General features: G+C 38.8%; 1 protein-coding gene across 2 annotated transcripts in view; it reads right to left on the reverse strand.

Moving 5' to 3' along the window:
• Positions 1-17,153, reverse strand: part of lrfn1 (leucine rich repeat and fibronectin type III domain containing 1) — a 173,287-nt gene that overhangs the window by 56,937 nt on the left and 99,197 nt on the right. The window lies entirely within an intron of this gene.

Below are 17,153 nucleotides of genomic sequence, written 5' to 3' on the forward strand. Positions count from 1 at the left end.
ATTCTGCTCAGCCAGCGCATGTGCCGAAAAAATCTCGGACTTCCTGGTTTACTTCCGTGTACACGGGCCCATAGAGCATGCGCAGTTGAGTCACCTCCCATGATGCTCTGGGGCCTCCCATCATGCCCCGGGGCAACATCAATGGCACCGACACGGCCGTGACGTCACGCCCAGAAAGAGACTTTTCTTTGACTTTTCTGGCCGTTATAAAACATTTCTTACGGATATAAAGTCCATGACTTAAAAATATAGAATACAAAGATTAGTAATTGCCGGTGATTACAGCTGGAGGTGTCCTGTGAACAGTTTTAGAGGCTTCTCTTTTACTATTGCGGTCTAAGGGAAAAAAGCTTTCTGGGTCCCATGGGATTTTTTGTTGCAGTACCGCGGCTGGCCACTGGAGAAAATCGGCACACCTTCTGAGCGCGAGACTGGGGAGCTGGAATACACCAGAGATGCTACTTTCCACCCGCAGTCCCCACAAACAACCAGACACACTCACACTCACACCTATGGGCAATTTAGAATGATCAATTTACCTAGCATGCATGTTTTTGGACTGTGGGAGGAAACCGGAGTACCCGGAGGAAACCCACGGGGAGAACATACTTCACACAGAAAGGTCCTGCAGGGCCTGGGAGTCGAACCGGGAACCTTCTTGCTGTGAGGCAACAGTGCTAACCACTAAGCCACCGTGCTGCCACAAGGCCATTCTCACGAGGTACAAAGAGGAAGGGGTTTAGCGGCTTTTAGGGGCCTGACATAACACTATTGGGGGAATGGGTAGATCTGTGTATATTTATGTACAGAAATGGGCAGCTAATTATATGTGTATGTATGTATGTGTATAGATAGGTGTATATATATCAGTGTTTCCCCTACCATTATATAGGCCTGGCGGGGCCGCCAGGCCAACGAGACCCCCCGCCAGGTCTTAAAAAAAAAAAAAAAAAATCAATGATCATTTACGTTTAGGAGACTCTGTGCAGCGCTGTTCTGCAACGGGAGTCAACCTGCTTCGTTGCCTAGTAACGCTGCTGAAAGCGCGGGCATATTATTATATATTATGGGATGTATACAGTTTGTAGCTAGTCAAAAAAAAAAGAAAAAATATCGCGGGCGACAGACAACATGATATAAAGAAATGTTTCTGCCAGGTCCGTGTGTTTGTGTTTGCATGAGACGCTGCAGGGAAGCATGAAGGAAAACACAGCGCACCAGGCGTCCGCGGGGTCCTAGCGCCAGCCATGTATGAGCCAATGGTACATTTCCAATTTGTTGTTTAGCTTACATTTTTGTTCTGATTGAGCTTCTTTTTTTGGTAAGCAATAATGATGAAAATAACACAGACATTTTTCACCCAGTCAAATGCATGTAACTCTGCTATAACAAAACGGGTAAAACAAATCTACAATATTTAAATTATTTATAACTGATATAATCTCAATTGTGAATAGGGATGTTTTGTCACATATGCCGTCAGCACGAGCAGCCCGTTAAAAGAGGACCAGAGGGTTTTCATAGAGATCCCTTAGAAATATCTAGAAAAGATGTGCTCAATGCTCATATGGGTCAGACCTTTCTGGCCCATGACACTTTGGTTAAAGGTTAGATTAAATCTAATTATTTCATTGAAGTGATATCATTCAGCAATATAGGCCTACAATGATTTTTAATGTAAAACTTTTTTGTATTGCTACATGTCCAATATGCCGTCCCACGCGCCTCGTCTGTTTAGGATTTTTCGGTGGGTACCACCGGGCCTGAAAAAAATTCTAGGGGAAACACTGTATATATATTTTAGGGGTGTAACAATATATCGTGCCACGAAATTTCGCGATACAAAAACGTCACAATACGTGTCGTGGAGGTGATAAAGTGTATCGCGATATTGGGTTATTAATATTAATCTATTGTGTTGACTAGTAACGCGCATCCGACCACACGTACCGACCGTGCCTCGACCCGCGGACCAAAATCTTACTACGCTCAGGAGAAACTAGTACCGTTTTGCGGTCCGATCACGGGGCTCTTGCAGGGTTTTGAGCTCTGAACTTTTAAGTCTGGTGTAGAGTTAAGCCTTACCTTATTAAATTAAACCTTTTTTGGGTCATAAGTAGGATAAACATGGGGACAACTTCTGCTGAGTTCGAGAGTACTTTAATGTCCCTCAACAGTGTAGGATTTTAGAACATCAACACAGCAGCTAGTGCTGTATCACTCCGCCCAATCTAAAACATATTAACAACTACAGATAAACTGACTAGTGTAATTATAGTCCCTGATTTACATCAGAATATAAAGAATATATTTATAAAATAATGAACCCTGAATTACCAAAATAACCTTCTTAACAAAAATAAATCTCCTCTTACACTTATAAGGTGAGCATGAATCAATCTTTTTTATGATGTAAAATTGTATGTATTTATTTAATTGTATTTATTTATTTAATTTTAGTTGTAAAATTTCTGGAAAAGAAAAAAGTTAAATCATACATGAGATAAACTATTCAGTTTGTGGCAAAATATTTTTACTTGTATGAAACTGAAGATGCATAATGCAAACCTGACATTTACTTTTAGTTCAGTTTGTGGAAAATGGTTGGCCTGGCTTTATCTTTAAAACTTAAACATTTATAAAGCATTGCAAACTTTAACAATAGGGCAAATGCACAGCATTGTTTTGTATTTTGTGTCTTTCAAATAAAAGACAATTTTTTCTAGTCATATGTTCTTCATGCAAGGTTGTTAAAAAAATACTGCTATAATTTCGTATCGTTATCGTGACCTCAGTATCGTGTATCGTACCGTATCGTGAGATTAGTGTATCGTTACACCCCTAATATATATATATATATATACACACACACATATATACCGGTACACATATGTGTGGGTATACATATATATATGTGTGGTGTGATTATGTGTGTAAGTAGATATATACATAGATATAGAGCAGATACAGTATAGTGTAAATAAGTATATTTATATAAATATTTAACTATGTGTATGTATGTATGTATGCATGTATAAGTACGTGTGTGAGTATAATTGCAGTATATAATAATAATAGCAACAACAACAACAACAACAACAATAATATTTAGCAGTGTGAGTACAGTGTGTGAATATTTTTAAATACAGGTTAAATGATCAGTGAATGGGGGTAGGACTAAATAAGTTTACACTTCTTCCTACTCCTTTTTTGGCACATGTAAATCAAGATAGCAGGTTTTAAAGGAGGAAATTCTTTGTTTTGTTTTCTTAAACTTCTCAAGAAGTGTTGTTTCTTTTTTTTTTTTTAGATGTACAAAAATAAATAAATCAAATCAAATCAAATCAAATCAAATGTTTTGTCCCTTAATTAATGTCAACAAATTAGTTTGCAAAAAAGATTTCTTTCATGGTCCAATTTACAAGCTTTTCTTGTTTTTTTGGGTCATTTTTGGGGTATTGACACAAAAGAAGCAGGAAAGGTTTTTAGAAGTACTTGTGGTGTGGGTGGAAGCTGTAGCTCTGGGCTAAGAAGACCGCTTTAAACACAGGAGAGCTTTGGTGTCATATTTATAATGAAAAATAAATAAATAAATTAAAACATGTTTAAAGGCTGTGGAATGACTGTACTCGTGCAAAAAAAAAAAAAAAATGTAAAAAAAAAAAAGATTGACAAAGAGTTGGAAATAAACTGCTGTCTCCTGCCTTGTAGTCCAGTGTTTTGTTGATGCATCCATCCACCCACTCCCTTCTCCCCACGCAGACTTTGCCACTCTATAACAATGTCCCTTCACTCTTGCTCCTTCGCTCCCCCACATAATTACTACAGCCTTTGCAGGGATTTGTAGTCTGGAAGAACACATATGTCCTCTTGAGTCATTCGGCGAGATAACTGATGGTGTCTTTCTTCTAGAAAGAGCAGTCTGGCATACTTGGATGCATTGTTTTCCCGTGAATCATGTAACCGAGATAAGACAATCCACGGCAGAATTGCAGATTCCACCACTAAAGACAGAAACCGTTTTACAGAGATGCAATTACTGCACGTAAATACAATAAAACGTTAGCATCATATAAATCTTCAAAAATATGTTAGAAGTCACAGTTTGTAGAGTCAGCCTGATGTATTTTACCAGAAGTATTGTCATCTGCCATTTTTCCAGTGTCATGAACATCCATCTGGAAGAACTGAGTGCGCCCTCAAACATTACTGGCAGCTGGTTATGTAGATGTGAGTGTAAAATTCTCAAGAAATGCCTCACAGAAAAAACATCCACCATCTTCTTCCTGGCAGTCACTACAGCCAGCCTCACATCTGTTAGAAGGGACCAGCGGTGAAGAAAAATTACATTCTGCACCGTCTGGGGGGGAGATGTCCTTCATGGATTACAGTACAGCAAATAGTGTTATTATCTATGACCACTGCACTCTGTTATTCCTCCCTTACCTCATTCCTGCTTGTGTTTGCACTCTGATGAGGAGGAAGCCATATTTCACCTTGATATTTACATATAGCTGTAATAATCCTCTATGTTCCTTCCCCTTCACACTCATTTGATATTCTGCAATGTTTACGATAAGGGGCTTTGCAGCTCGTACTCCACGGGAAGACGGTAATGAATGAATTAAGAATTAGAGTGAATGCAAAGCCCCTACTCATAGGTCACATGTATTTTACTGCCATTTTAAAGCAGCCAGATCGCTGAGGAATACAGCAGAAGAACATAACCAGTCAGATGAAAGTGAGCAGCTGCAAATGGGCAGCCATTTGGGAGCACCGAAATAATTCATAGCTCCTTTTGTTGCGCTACACAACAAACATAATACCTGTCATAAATTTCTGCCGTGCTTTTGCTTTCCATATCATTTTTGCATTCTGTATTTTCAGGCGCATTAGATTTATTTTATGTGTTGGGCTGAACTGCTGACATGTTCTTCGAATTGATGCTGTTGTACGTGTTTCAAGCCACACTTGTAGGGGTTTGGAGCAACAGAGCTGCATTTTAGGCTGTTGTTACTCTGATAACTCATTCCTCCCACAGCTTGGGATGTCCCACTATGCCTGGCTCCGGAGATGCCAGGTCTCAGTTGCACAATCCAAGAAAAATTCACAGCATGAGCTGTTGAATATGACAATTCTGTTAAGACATCGTACTGAGTGGGAGTTTGCCTGTTCTTCTCTTGAATCAAGAATCACAGCTCAGCATATTTATTACCTCATCTGCAGTAAGGTGAAACATGCTGCAAAGGCATACAATGCATCATTTTAGAGTAAAAAAAAAAAACAACAAATATAATTACAGCAAGTTTTCTTTATTATTTCTAATAAACAAAGATAACATGTTATATTTCTCATGCAAGCTAAGATTATCTGGCATGTCTTTGTTGGAAAGTGGCAAAGGAGACTGAAAATAACAGAGATGGCAGCACAATAGTGCAAACAATTACCTGCAACCTAATTTTGGTTCTCTTGTGTTTTGGTCTCGACTTTCATGCCAGCCACAAAAGACCATAATTCGGTAACTGCCACATCGCAGGTAATTATCACATTTTTGTCCAAAGCGCTTGCATTTACATCATGGTGCAGGTAATTAATGAGTGTTGTCCCTGAAAAATGAATTTGTAAGTTCATTTAAGCAAGACCTTGCATATTAAACTGCCTGTTATATTCTCTTTACTTGCAGGCTTTGCTTTTTTGCCTTGTCACTCCCCATCAGTATGCACTTTCCACTGCAATCAAGCTACCCGTTTACAGCACAATTCCCTTCTCAGTGCACTTTTGTATCACAAGGTGATAGTCTTGGTTTGTCTTTTAATGGCAAATTGTCTGCTTTTATATCGAGCAATTAAACCTTTTCTTGGTTCAACAAACCTTTGATAGGGTGTTTCCTGTCCTCGCTCTCTCTTGCACACACATACACTTGCACATCCTGCAAGGTGTTGGACTGACTTCAGAGGAAAACTTGGGGTTCAGTGTTTCGCCCAAGGACGTGTAGATGAGAAGGATCAAACTTACGTCTAAAACAAAAGCTGAAAGATCAATTCAGTGGTAGAAAATAGCATCAGTGTAACGAAGATAACTCTTGAAAGACAATATTATGCTGCTACAGATTACTTTTTACCTTGCAAAAATGTGACTTATGTAAATATGTCATCTATTGCAGGGCCACACTAACACTTATAATCCAATTAAATTCCAATGAATTCAGTTTGTTATTTTTAATGTATGATCCCATTAATTTCAATTTAGTCAATGTCAAATTCTTATAATACACATTCATTAAAAAGAGCCTAGTTGGGGAACCCAGCATTTAATCCCTCATTCCGACCACACGCAAGGTGACAGTGGAGATAAAAACTATTATTCATATTAATAGCAAAAATAGAAAAGAAAAAGGAGTAAAGCAAAAGACAACGTTTAATTCTACCTATATGTTTTTATTATAGAGAACATTTTTGGATTTGTGTGAGACAAATGGACTATATTCCTTATACGAGTCGTAGTGAATTAAAAATGACAACAATGCACAGGGGTGCAGGTGCATGCAGAAGTTGTATTTTCAGTGCATTTCTGTATATGGGTCAGACCACCCACAACACTTTAACAGACGAGTTGTTGTTATTTAAGTTGGCACGTTCCAATTCGTGTAACATATAGTAACAATAAGGAAAAACTCACTCAGCACCTGCACTTGCTTTCCTGGTGGCAGAAGCTGCCTCTTGTGAGTATGTGTTAAAAGTATTATCATGTACATTTTGTGTGCTATGATTTACATTTCATGCAGTTGGTTCCATTTTTCTCTCGTCCTTTGATGCAGTCTATCGGGTCAGCCTTTGTTTAGGGTCCTGTCCTTTAAAGCCCCCATTCTAACAAGCTTATTATATTCTGAATGAATGGTTTAAAAAAAAAAAAAGTCCAAAGAAGGGATAAAAAGCAAAAAAGTATTAAACCGAGTTCTAATATTTTATCTTTCTTTACTAAACAGCTTTAGTCACAGAAGCTTTCTTTATCATTAAGTCAACAAGCCCTCACGTGTATAAAAAAATAAAAAAATAGGAATGTGCATATGATGAAAGAGCACTGAACAGTATCTGCAAGAAGAAAAGATCCTCATGAAGGAGCATTAGCTCTGTACATACCGGTACGCAAATATGGTTCTGAACACACAGTGTTGTGATGAATGTAATCCCAACCCCCTCTACGTTCTCATGACTACTCAGTGCTCATCAGGTTTACTTCAGAGACTTTGGAGATGGAAGGAGTGGCTGATGTGCCGCCGTCTTTGAAAGCTCATGGCTTTCTAGATTTAACATAAAAGGTACATAAAAAATGTATGCTTTTTTAATACCTGAGAGTATATATGTGGGTACCTAAAGTGACCACATAATAAAAACAAAAACAAAACCAGAATGCTTTAACATTCCACAACCCTATCACTTTGTGTGGGTCCACCTTCATCTTAAACTGCATCATTCAGTGAGCTGTTCAGATTACAAGACCCACATCAAAACAAAATGATCCTATTATCCTTAGCATGAAAGTGTAAAACTTATTTCAAGATGCTCACCCTGCAGAATGGGGGATGGTGGCTGACTTCTCCCATTAAAACCACCTGCTATAAACCAACATTTTTGAAAGATGCATTTAATCGCTATTTTGATCAAATCTTGCCACAGACATTTGAACATATTGCCAGTTTATTTTTCAAAAGTTAAAGAGGGAAAGCTGCAGAATTGTTCAAAGACAACTTCAACACCGTGGCTTGTCAAACTGCTTTTTGGTGATATTAAAGTTTAGTTTTTTAGCAATATATGAGTATACATAGTATGTACTATAGTAGTATAGTATGGGTAAGCAGGCCCTCGGGAGCAGCGGGACAATTCCTGGTGGCCTGGGCTCCTAAGTGGCCTGACTGGCCTGCTTGCCCCCCCCCCCCTAAAAAAAAGGGTAAAAAAAAACATAGCCAACTACATTGGTGCAGCTTATTGGCCTACGGAAACTGGCACTGCCCACAAATGAAGTGATTTGAGTTTGTTAGTTGTCACTAATAGGTGGTCAAAATGACAGTCAAGTTTTATTTTCAAACTGATCAACTATAAAGTGCGTGGAGGCAAGACAGAGAGGGGGAGGTATGTGTGTGTCTGTGTGTGTGGGGGGGCTTATAACAAAAAAGACGGCACTAGCAAATGCCGTAAAATTTCAGACATGTTCAAAGCCTCCAACAGCAGCTCTGTTCAGACCCCCGTAAAAATCTGCAACAAAGTTGATTAGAATGTTATTTTTGATGAAATATCCATCTTTCTTTTGTTTATTTCATTCATTAGGTCAGACAGTGTCTCATCTTTTTAAGTTGAGTCGACTTTATCATTTTCTGTTAAATTTTCTATAGTAATCTGGCATTAAATAATTTAAAGACAAAATAATACAGTGATGTTGTTTAGCACATTAATACAGGGGTCCTGTTGTGACTGTTGCAGTGAACCTTTTGATGAGTGGGGGAGAGAAAAGCCCTGGAGTGGTGGCTTATAGTTTTGTGTTGATGGCAATTAAATATAAATTTGATATGGAATAATGAGCTTTTAGTGATTACTTACCCATGTGTGTGTGCATGGATTTGTGGTTGTGTGCAGCACCAAGTATGAGCATGTGCCTGCAGTGTATGAGTAGGGGTGGCCTGAGTAAGTGTACGACTCCTGGCCGGTCTTTTTGTCCCAGTCCAGCCCTGTGGGTAATATTACGGGCATAATACACCAATGTCACAATCAATACTCCTAATATTAACCTATTCCTTCTAGTACTATTAGCCCCACTTCTGACACAAATAGCACTGCATTAGTAAAATTGAAGTTTCCAATATTCCTGTTACTTGAAATGTTAGTTTAATGGTTATTATTATAACCTAATAATGGTTTTACGTTTTTAATATTGTAGCTATTAGCTGTTACAATTTCTACCAGTTTTACATATGAATTTGAAAGTCGGCGTGCATGTCATACACATTCACACAAAACAGATAAGCTGTCTAGCGAGGACAGTTCTCTTTGTTGAATATTATTTTGTGTGCTCATCCAGCACGTCCCAGCCTAGATTTGGTTTTTATGTGTGAGAGTTAGACTTCATTGCTGAATGAACTGTTGATAGTGGGAATGTGCAAACATCCAACTATGTCAGTTCAATGTTTGTAGAGATGTCAAATGTCTAATGTTGGCCTGACAGGATAACTCCAAAAAAGTTAAATTATGTGAAACAACATGAATCATAGGTATTGTCAAGGACAGATCAAGGATATGCTTTGGGGCACGGTGGCGCAGCAGGTAGTGCAGCCGTCTCACAGCAAGAAGGTCCTGGGTTCAATTCCCGCCGGGGACGCTGTGGGCGCTGAATGTATGTTAAGTGGATGCGACGCGAGCGAGCGTCATTGATCAAATCAATTCCATTGCTTTATTTTCTATTGGACTGCGCCGCACCGTTTTGAGCTGAACATTTGTCGGACGCCCTGCTTCTATTTTCTTCCTGTCACTCGCGTTGAAAGCCGTTTGAAAGCGCTGTATGAAACAGTCGTGTATGAGGAACGGCTGATCCAGTTGGTTGAAATGAGAAGTTATCTCTATGATACCTCCTCATTTCACTACAAAAACCTCAATAAAGTGGCAGGAGGGAGATGGACAGGGGAGCTGGAAGTTTCACAACTTATTATCTAAAGCTTGTGTCTTTTTCATTTACCTCAATGTGATAGCCAGTCTCTGCTTATCGAGAGCCTGACCAATGGGAGTCGCGCTCGCTTTGTCTCGTCCGTTGACCTCGCTGAGCTGCGCAGATTCCAGCCAATCAGCGCGTCGCGAGGTGCTGCCACTTTAGGAGCGCACGGGCGGGCAGTGAAGCCTGAATTATGGTTCTGCGTTAAATCGACGCAGACCCTACGGCGTAGTGTACGCGGCGACGCGCACCATACGGTGTGTGTTGCCGCGTACCCCAAGCCGTAGGCTCTGCGTTGGTGTAACGCGGAACCATAGATCAGCCTTGAAAGGCGAGTTTCAGCTGTCAATCAAAATAACGTTGGGGCCCATAACGCTTTCAGTGTGGACAGAGAGCGTCCGATGCCACACAGTGCGACGCGATAGTCGGACGCTTGCGTGCAGTTAGGACAGGCTGTCAGGAGGAGACCTGAGCTCAGTGTAGGGCCCTCCCTGGGCTGGCAGAGGGGAGCAGCGCCCAGGACTGTCACTTAGGTAGAGCACTGGGTGATGAAAATGGGGGAAAAAAAATCGGGGGGTAAAAATATATATATATATAAAAAAAAAAGGATAAGCTTTGAACTCCAAATACATCACCCGAAGACAAACAATTCAAGTTATTGCTGATAACTGTATTAAACTTTGTTGACACCTAGCAGAGTTCATTTATTTTAGCATTTACACTTACTCAAAGCTTTTAGAAACAACCCTTTAAAGCCTGACATGAAATAACAAAAAATAAATAAATTATAAAGGGAATGCGCATGACGTCCCAGATGGGACTTCACAGCGGGTTACGCCCACTGAGTGGCAGAAACACTGAGTGGTAGCGTGGACTTACAGTTTGAGCAACTTGAAAACATCTAAAATGGGAAAGAGTTGTTGTGCCATCGACTGTACTCATAGATTTAGCAAGAAATCGGAGTTATTGTTTTACAGACCGACGAAAAATAAGCTTAAGAGAGACAAATGGATCGCTGCAATTCACAGAAACATCTGGATTCCAGGCACCGAAACGTGGATTTGCGGTTCCCATTTTGTATCAGGTAATGTTGGATTTTTGGGTAGCTAACGTTAAACGATCAAATCATAAAGTTCGGTGTCCTCATCACTTTAATTTCGCCAACAAATCCTGCCTTGAAGTAGGACCAAGCGTCAAGACTTTTATATGCCTTCAAGCTTTGCTTCGTGTATTTCCCGGGTCACTGTCAAGTCCAACTGCCTTTAATTTAAACCGATAATTGGCTGTTATCCCGTCTTCTCCACAGTTTCCCCTACTAGTTGCAGCCATTTTTGCCACTCAGTGTGAATAAGGGGGCGTGGTCCCGTGGGGAAGTGACGTCAATCCATACCCTCTATTTGAAGAGTTAATTATATATTGGAATAAAAAACACTTCCAACTTTGTATTAAAACAATTTCTGAATAATTATTTTACTAATCATTATGAAAGAAAATGTGGTAAATGTGCATGTTTTTTATTTAATGGTTTTATTTTTTACGATTTTTTTGGTGTGTATGATTTTTTTTTGTAGAGGATGCTACAAAAGGTCTCAGAAATGTATGTACATCTGGCATTATAGGGTTGAGCATGACATTTTGTTTTATGAAGACGGAGTTTGTCTTCACTATTAGATGACTTATGATTATGTTTTGATGGGGTATGAACTCATTTGACAAAAGTTCCAACAGGTTACAGTTTGGGACAAGACCACCTTTAATGCAGTTACACAGATGAATATGCAAGTAAAATATGCAATACTGGGTAAAGATTTTGTGCACAAGGTATCAATGGTTTGTAAACTGCGTTTAAACTGCTTTGCAGCAGTTACACAAAACATACAAGTTGTTTAGAATGGGAAAATCTGTTTTAAAATAAGGTGGACGAATCAAACAAAGCTGCCAGGTCAGCTAAAAAATAGATGTAAATGCAAATCAAGATAACTAATATATCTATTCATAGACTCAAGAATCTTTATTTTGCTAGTCTTTGTTGTTTGAAAAGATTTTTTCCTCCTCTCACTCTCTATCACTTTCACCATTCTGAATTTCTCTGCATGCCATGTCTGATTTCTGCAGGGGGTTCCAGTCGTTCTTATTCCGGTCGCCTTGCAACAGCAGAGCAATTGAATGAAATTGGTAAAACCATGACTAACAACAACAGCACTACAGACGTTTCCTTATGGGCATGCTGCGATGGAACAGCTGGGAAAAATAAAGAAATAAATAGGATACAAAGAAAAGACAAAACAAAAGACTATTTGTTTTGTTTATGTTTTAAACTTTTAAACACTGCCAGGTTTTTTAACATACGGATCTTGGAGAAATTGTCACAGTTCCTCTGTGATTCTTTTCCTCCTTCATGAAATCCCAATTGTTCCATTTGTCACTGATAACAGCTCTTTTAATCCAATTGTGTCGTGTTTCTTCTCATCAAGACTTCTTGATGTTTTGCATGATGAATTAAAACTTGCAAATAGTAATATCACTAATAAATATTGCTGCTTATTTGCATAATCGTAGCCATGTCACTGATGACTGCTTCAAATTTCAAATTATCAGCAGCAGTGAGTGCTTTATGAGACAATTTTTGCAGTGTGTTCAGGCATTTTACAATAAACCCTTGCTTGTGAGGAACTACATCAGACAAGTCAGACAAGTTCCTAAATTTGGACACACCTCCCTTGGTCAAATTGCCTGATAACTTTAATATCATTGCGCTGGATCAACTGCCAGTTGGTAACCACGGCAACGGAGATTCAGAGAAGAAGAGCCGGCTACCGCAGGACGGCGACATGAATGATTTTGTCATTTCTTTTAATTTATTTGGTGAATTTAATAATTTTGATGACTGGGATGCAGAAGAGGAGAGAAAAGAAAATAGCCGAGTGGAGCTGAGCGGACTAGAATATCTCCCGTTACCAAGGAAACTGAGTTATGGCTTGTTAAAAAACGTTGTAATTTACCAGGTTACAACGGCTGCAGATGAGAGATTAAATAGTCTGCTCAGCCGCGGCTTGTTATAAAACTAATGATTTCAACTGAAAACACATTAAAGCATGAATAACTTATTTAATATTTATGTTTTTTGGTAAGTGACGATGGTATAAGCAGGATAATGCCCTTCGAGGTGTAAATTATCATAAATATATGGACTTCGCGGAGACCCCGCATCGTCCATATATTTATGATAATGTACACCTCGTCGGGCATTATCCCTTTCATATATGTGTGTGTGTGTGTGTGTGTGTGTGTGTGTGTGTGTGTGTGTGTGTGTGTGTGTGTGTGTGTGTGTGTGTGTGTGTGTGTGTGTGTGTGTGTGTGTGTGTGTTAATAATACACAAATATTCAATATGATGAAATTACAAGCATCCAAATAATAATAAAGTGAATTGATAATTTACCATCAGAATAAGAAGGAAAGTGCAAAACGATAAAAACATGGGTTTGGTAGTTTGCTGGTATAGTAAGGTACTCGGGTGTCTATTAACACAACACCTTTAAACATGACTTTGGTGACTATTCTTAGGGCGGAACAAAGTTAATTTCACTATATATATATATTCAAAGTGAAAAGAAACATTTGCTTTTCTGTGTCAAGCAAACACCCGAGGGGCTTTCATCCTAGCTGAAACTCATCTTAGGGCTCAAACATCAGTGAGATGGTGAGTCTTACTGGACTGGAGATATAGGCAGAAAATGAGATGAATGTTTGCTCCCCTCTCCATCACAATCTATTGCCCATCAAAGAGCTCTATTTTCTTCCACCCCTTTGCACCTTTTCTCTAGATTTAAACTCTGACAAAGTGGCTGAATCTGAGCTCTTAAATGATGACGAATGAGTATTATCCTGAAAATACAGTATTGTCAGATCGAGGGCCACGAAGGCTGTGTGGGTAACACATAGGAGGTAGATTGAAGAAAAAAAAGAAATCTCGCAATTTAAAGCCATTATGTTGTCTTGAAACACCCCTCTAAAAATGTCAGATACATGCTAAATTGTACTGATTTATGGTTTTTAGTTGTTTTGTTGATCATCTCTCTCGCTCTTTGTTCCATTTTGACATTTCACACTACAAGCATGTACAGATTAATCCGAAATCTAGTAGGGAAGTCTGGAATATTTGAACAAATCAACGGTATGACGAAAATGTCTAGTTGGTGTGTTGCTTCTGGGAACATTTCTAGTGTGCAACTGAACCTTTCAAACTGTATCTCATGATGCAATGGGCCAGAACCCATTCTCAGCTCCAGTAACATCATAGCATATATACCAGAGTTGAAAATGAACTCTCCACTTCAAAAACTCAAACACTTTGGACCAGCAGGGAAGAAGGGAAAGTGGAGACAATTTTTAAACAGGGCTGACAACTCCATTGACTTTAAAAAAAGAAAATGGATGAAGCATTAAGTTATGGTTTCTGACGAGCAGTTTTTAAACCTCTTTTTCTTTGTACTGCACACAGCTATTTTGCCTGGAAGGGTGACAGGAACACGTCCACTGTATGTCAATCAAAGTTAGCTGTGGATAACAGCTCCTTCAGCCAATTCTCACCGAAATAAGTGCATAGCTGCTGGCTAATGTTTACAGGGGAATATTTCGTTTCACATGTTGATTACTGCCAAAAGTTACTGCTGCTTTTAGCCAACGCTGGGTCGGTAAAAGCTGCTGTTTGTTTTACCTGGTAGCCTGATGATTACGGATGAAGTGATAGTGGCTAGCCAATGGCTGAGCCAACTGTCAATCAATCATATTAGAAATTAATTTATTGATTTGTATAAACTATCCTGACATGGTACAAAAAAGTCACCCCCCTCAGACTTCATGGATGTGAACTCAAACGACTGACACCAAAAACGATTTTTGAACCAGGCTGTTTATTTTTTTTTCTCCTCTAAAGTTGGACATTTTACATTGGAAGTCAATGTTGACTGACTTGCTTTTGCAGGCAGCCCCTGGTGGTCAGTGGAGGAACTTCACTGAATCTTAGCTCCATATCACAGCAGAGAGTGGCATTATGCAGCATTTTCTGTCCAGTCCTCTATCACAGAGGTGAGACAACAAGGGGAAAGTCTCGGGATCTTCCTTTTTTAAGGAAGTACACACAAACCAAAAATAGTTTTTTTCTTCTTTTTTTTATTTATTTAGTGCATGGTGCAAGAAGTATTCTAATGCATCATTGGATTGAAGTGATGACGCTTTTTTTGTCTGTAAAATGTTTCATGTGGAATAAACAAAATCAGTATGCAGTTTTCATGTTCCTCGTGACTGTTTAGTTTACACCTCTGCCGCATGTTATCAAGGATTAATAGAAAAATCCTCAAAGACACAATCCTAAAAAGCTAAACAGCCCCGCATCTGCTTAAGCCGGGCATACACTGTGCGATTGTCGGCTCGTTTTGAACCGATTTTCCAGTCGTGCGACTATTTTTTGGATCGGGCCGGATTTCGACCCAATCGTTGGTCGTGCCTCGTGCAGTATACGTGGGGTAACGACGAGAGATTAACACCTCACGACGAGCTCCCGATCACGAATCGTGTGCTCGCAAGAAAATCAAAAAGTGCTGTGACCCGATTGGCCTCATCCTTTCGCAGAGAGCATGCGAAATAAAAAAAAGACACAAAAAGTGCCAAAAAGTGCCAAAACGTACGTATACAGTAGATAGTATTGGTCTAACGTGCTATATGTAGCTGTTGCTAGCAGCAACGGCTACATATAGCACAAACACAACGTCGTCTTTTCTTTTTTTGATTTATCGCCACACAGAATGGCACAAATTGCCAAGGCAGCGCGTTTGTTTTTATACTGAGCATCTTCAGTGTCTCCCACTTCCGGGTTCCTCCTCTTCTTCTACTTCTTTTTGACGTTGCAGTTTCGGTATGTCCGACGTGAGTATTATGAACGTATAGTGTGAGCAGATGGGTCGCATCAGAGCATCGGGTCGTACAGTGTGAGACCATTACTCGTGGGCTGCAAACTTTTGAACTCAGCGATCTAATCATGGTCCCTTAATGAAAAGAAAGACATCACAACAGCTGTTTACTCATAAAAACTTTTCAAAAATGTTGGTACATTGATATTTTAGCTTTACTCTGTGCTACATATGGTAGAAAATATCTAATTAAAATCTATTTCAGAGTTGATATACTCTGCTCAGCACGTGCTCGCTCTCCTTTTTTTTGCTTTTCTTTTGACTCATGACAGCAGAATAAAATAGGACAGAGACTGTATGGGCTGAAATATTTCACAGCAAAGCACTAAATGCTAAAGTTTTACTGTAAAAGATACATACATTAACCTTTACATTGCTGCTTATAGTCAGTGAGTTATGAAAGACCTGGCTTAGGGCTGGTTTGTGAAATTGAGAATTATGGTAATGATCACATTCTTTCCAGTAAACACTGTTTTCTCACAGGCTGAGGTAATGAAGCCTGTGTTGGATTTAAGGGAAGGTGAACATTTAAATAAGTACTTCGACAGTATCCCCAAGCAATGGCATTAATTCAATTATATTATTCTTATTTATTTACTTGTTGATTTATAAATTAATTTTGGTCTTATGTTCAAATTTGTGTTGTGTATATAATCATTTAGGCTATCCTCAAACCCTCTGCATTCAGCTGGAATCAAAATCAAATATTTTATGACAACAGGGTTTATTTAATCACAAATAAACAAATAAGTCTTATTGAAACTTAGTCTAAAGAAATTAAAAAACATAAAACATGGAACAACCATTTCAGAAGTCATAAATTATTATGTATAATTTGCTACTTTTGCTATTTTATCATCTTTTCAATCTTGAAAATGTCAATGACTATGACACTTTAGGTAAAAAACAAACAAGCAACTTGGAGATTAAATGTATTGGTTGATTGTGGCAATATCTTCCTTCTTTCTGTGTAAACATGGACACCTGCTGCATTTTCGCAGAAGCTTTGAAGAGTAAATTGTATGCAAAAATATGAACTGGTGCTGAAATATTGCAGTTTGTTAGAAGTTGAGTTTATGAGCAGAGCAAAAGTGTTTAAGGAAAAAAGGTTTGAAAAGCCATCTAAGATAAAGCTGATTTTTCCTGTCATATCGTCATAAAATGGGAAGGATGAAATGATTTTGTGTTGCACCTTTGAAGTTTGAGAAGCAAGAAATCCAGTCACAAAATCTGTCAACTAGATTATCACGGTGGGATTTAAAAGACTCTAAATAAACAGAGGAAATATCACCGTCATTCAGTTTTTTTTAAAATGTTGTGCTCTCATAACATCTCTTCATAGCTTACTTTGTATATTTTGCCCCTTTTTAACTTGTATTCTCATTTCTGGCTGCAAATGTTAATTGTGATTGTGTTGGGTTTTTTTTGTTTTGTTTTGTATTTTTTCTTCTCACAAAATACAGCTAACAAAATCCTCGGGGGAGTAA

The sequence above is a fragment of the Cololabis saira genome, chromosome 4 (genome assembly GCF_033807715.1).
Source record: "Cololabis saira isolate AMF1-May2022 chromosome 4, fColSai1.1, whole genome shotgun sequence".
In the NCBI taxonomy this organism is placed as follows: Eukaryota; Metazoa; Chordata; class Actinopteri; order Beloniformes; family Belonidae; genus Cololabis; species Cololabis saira.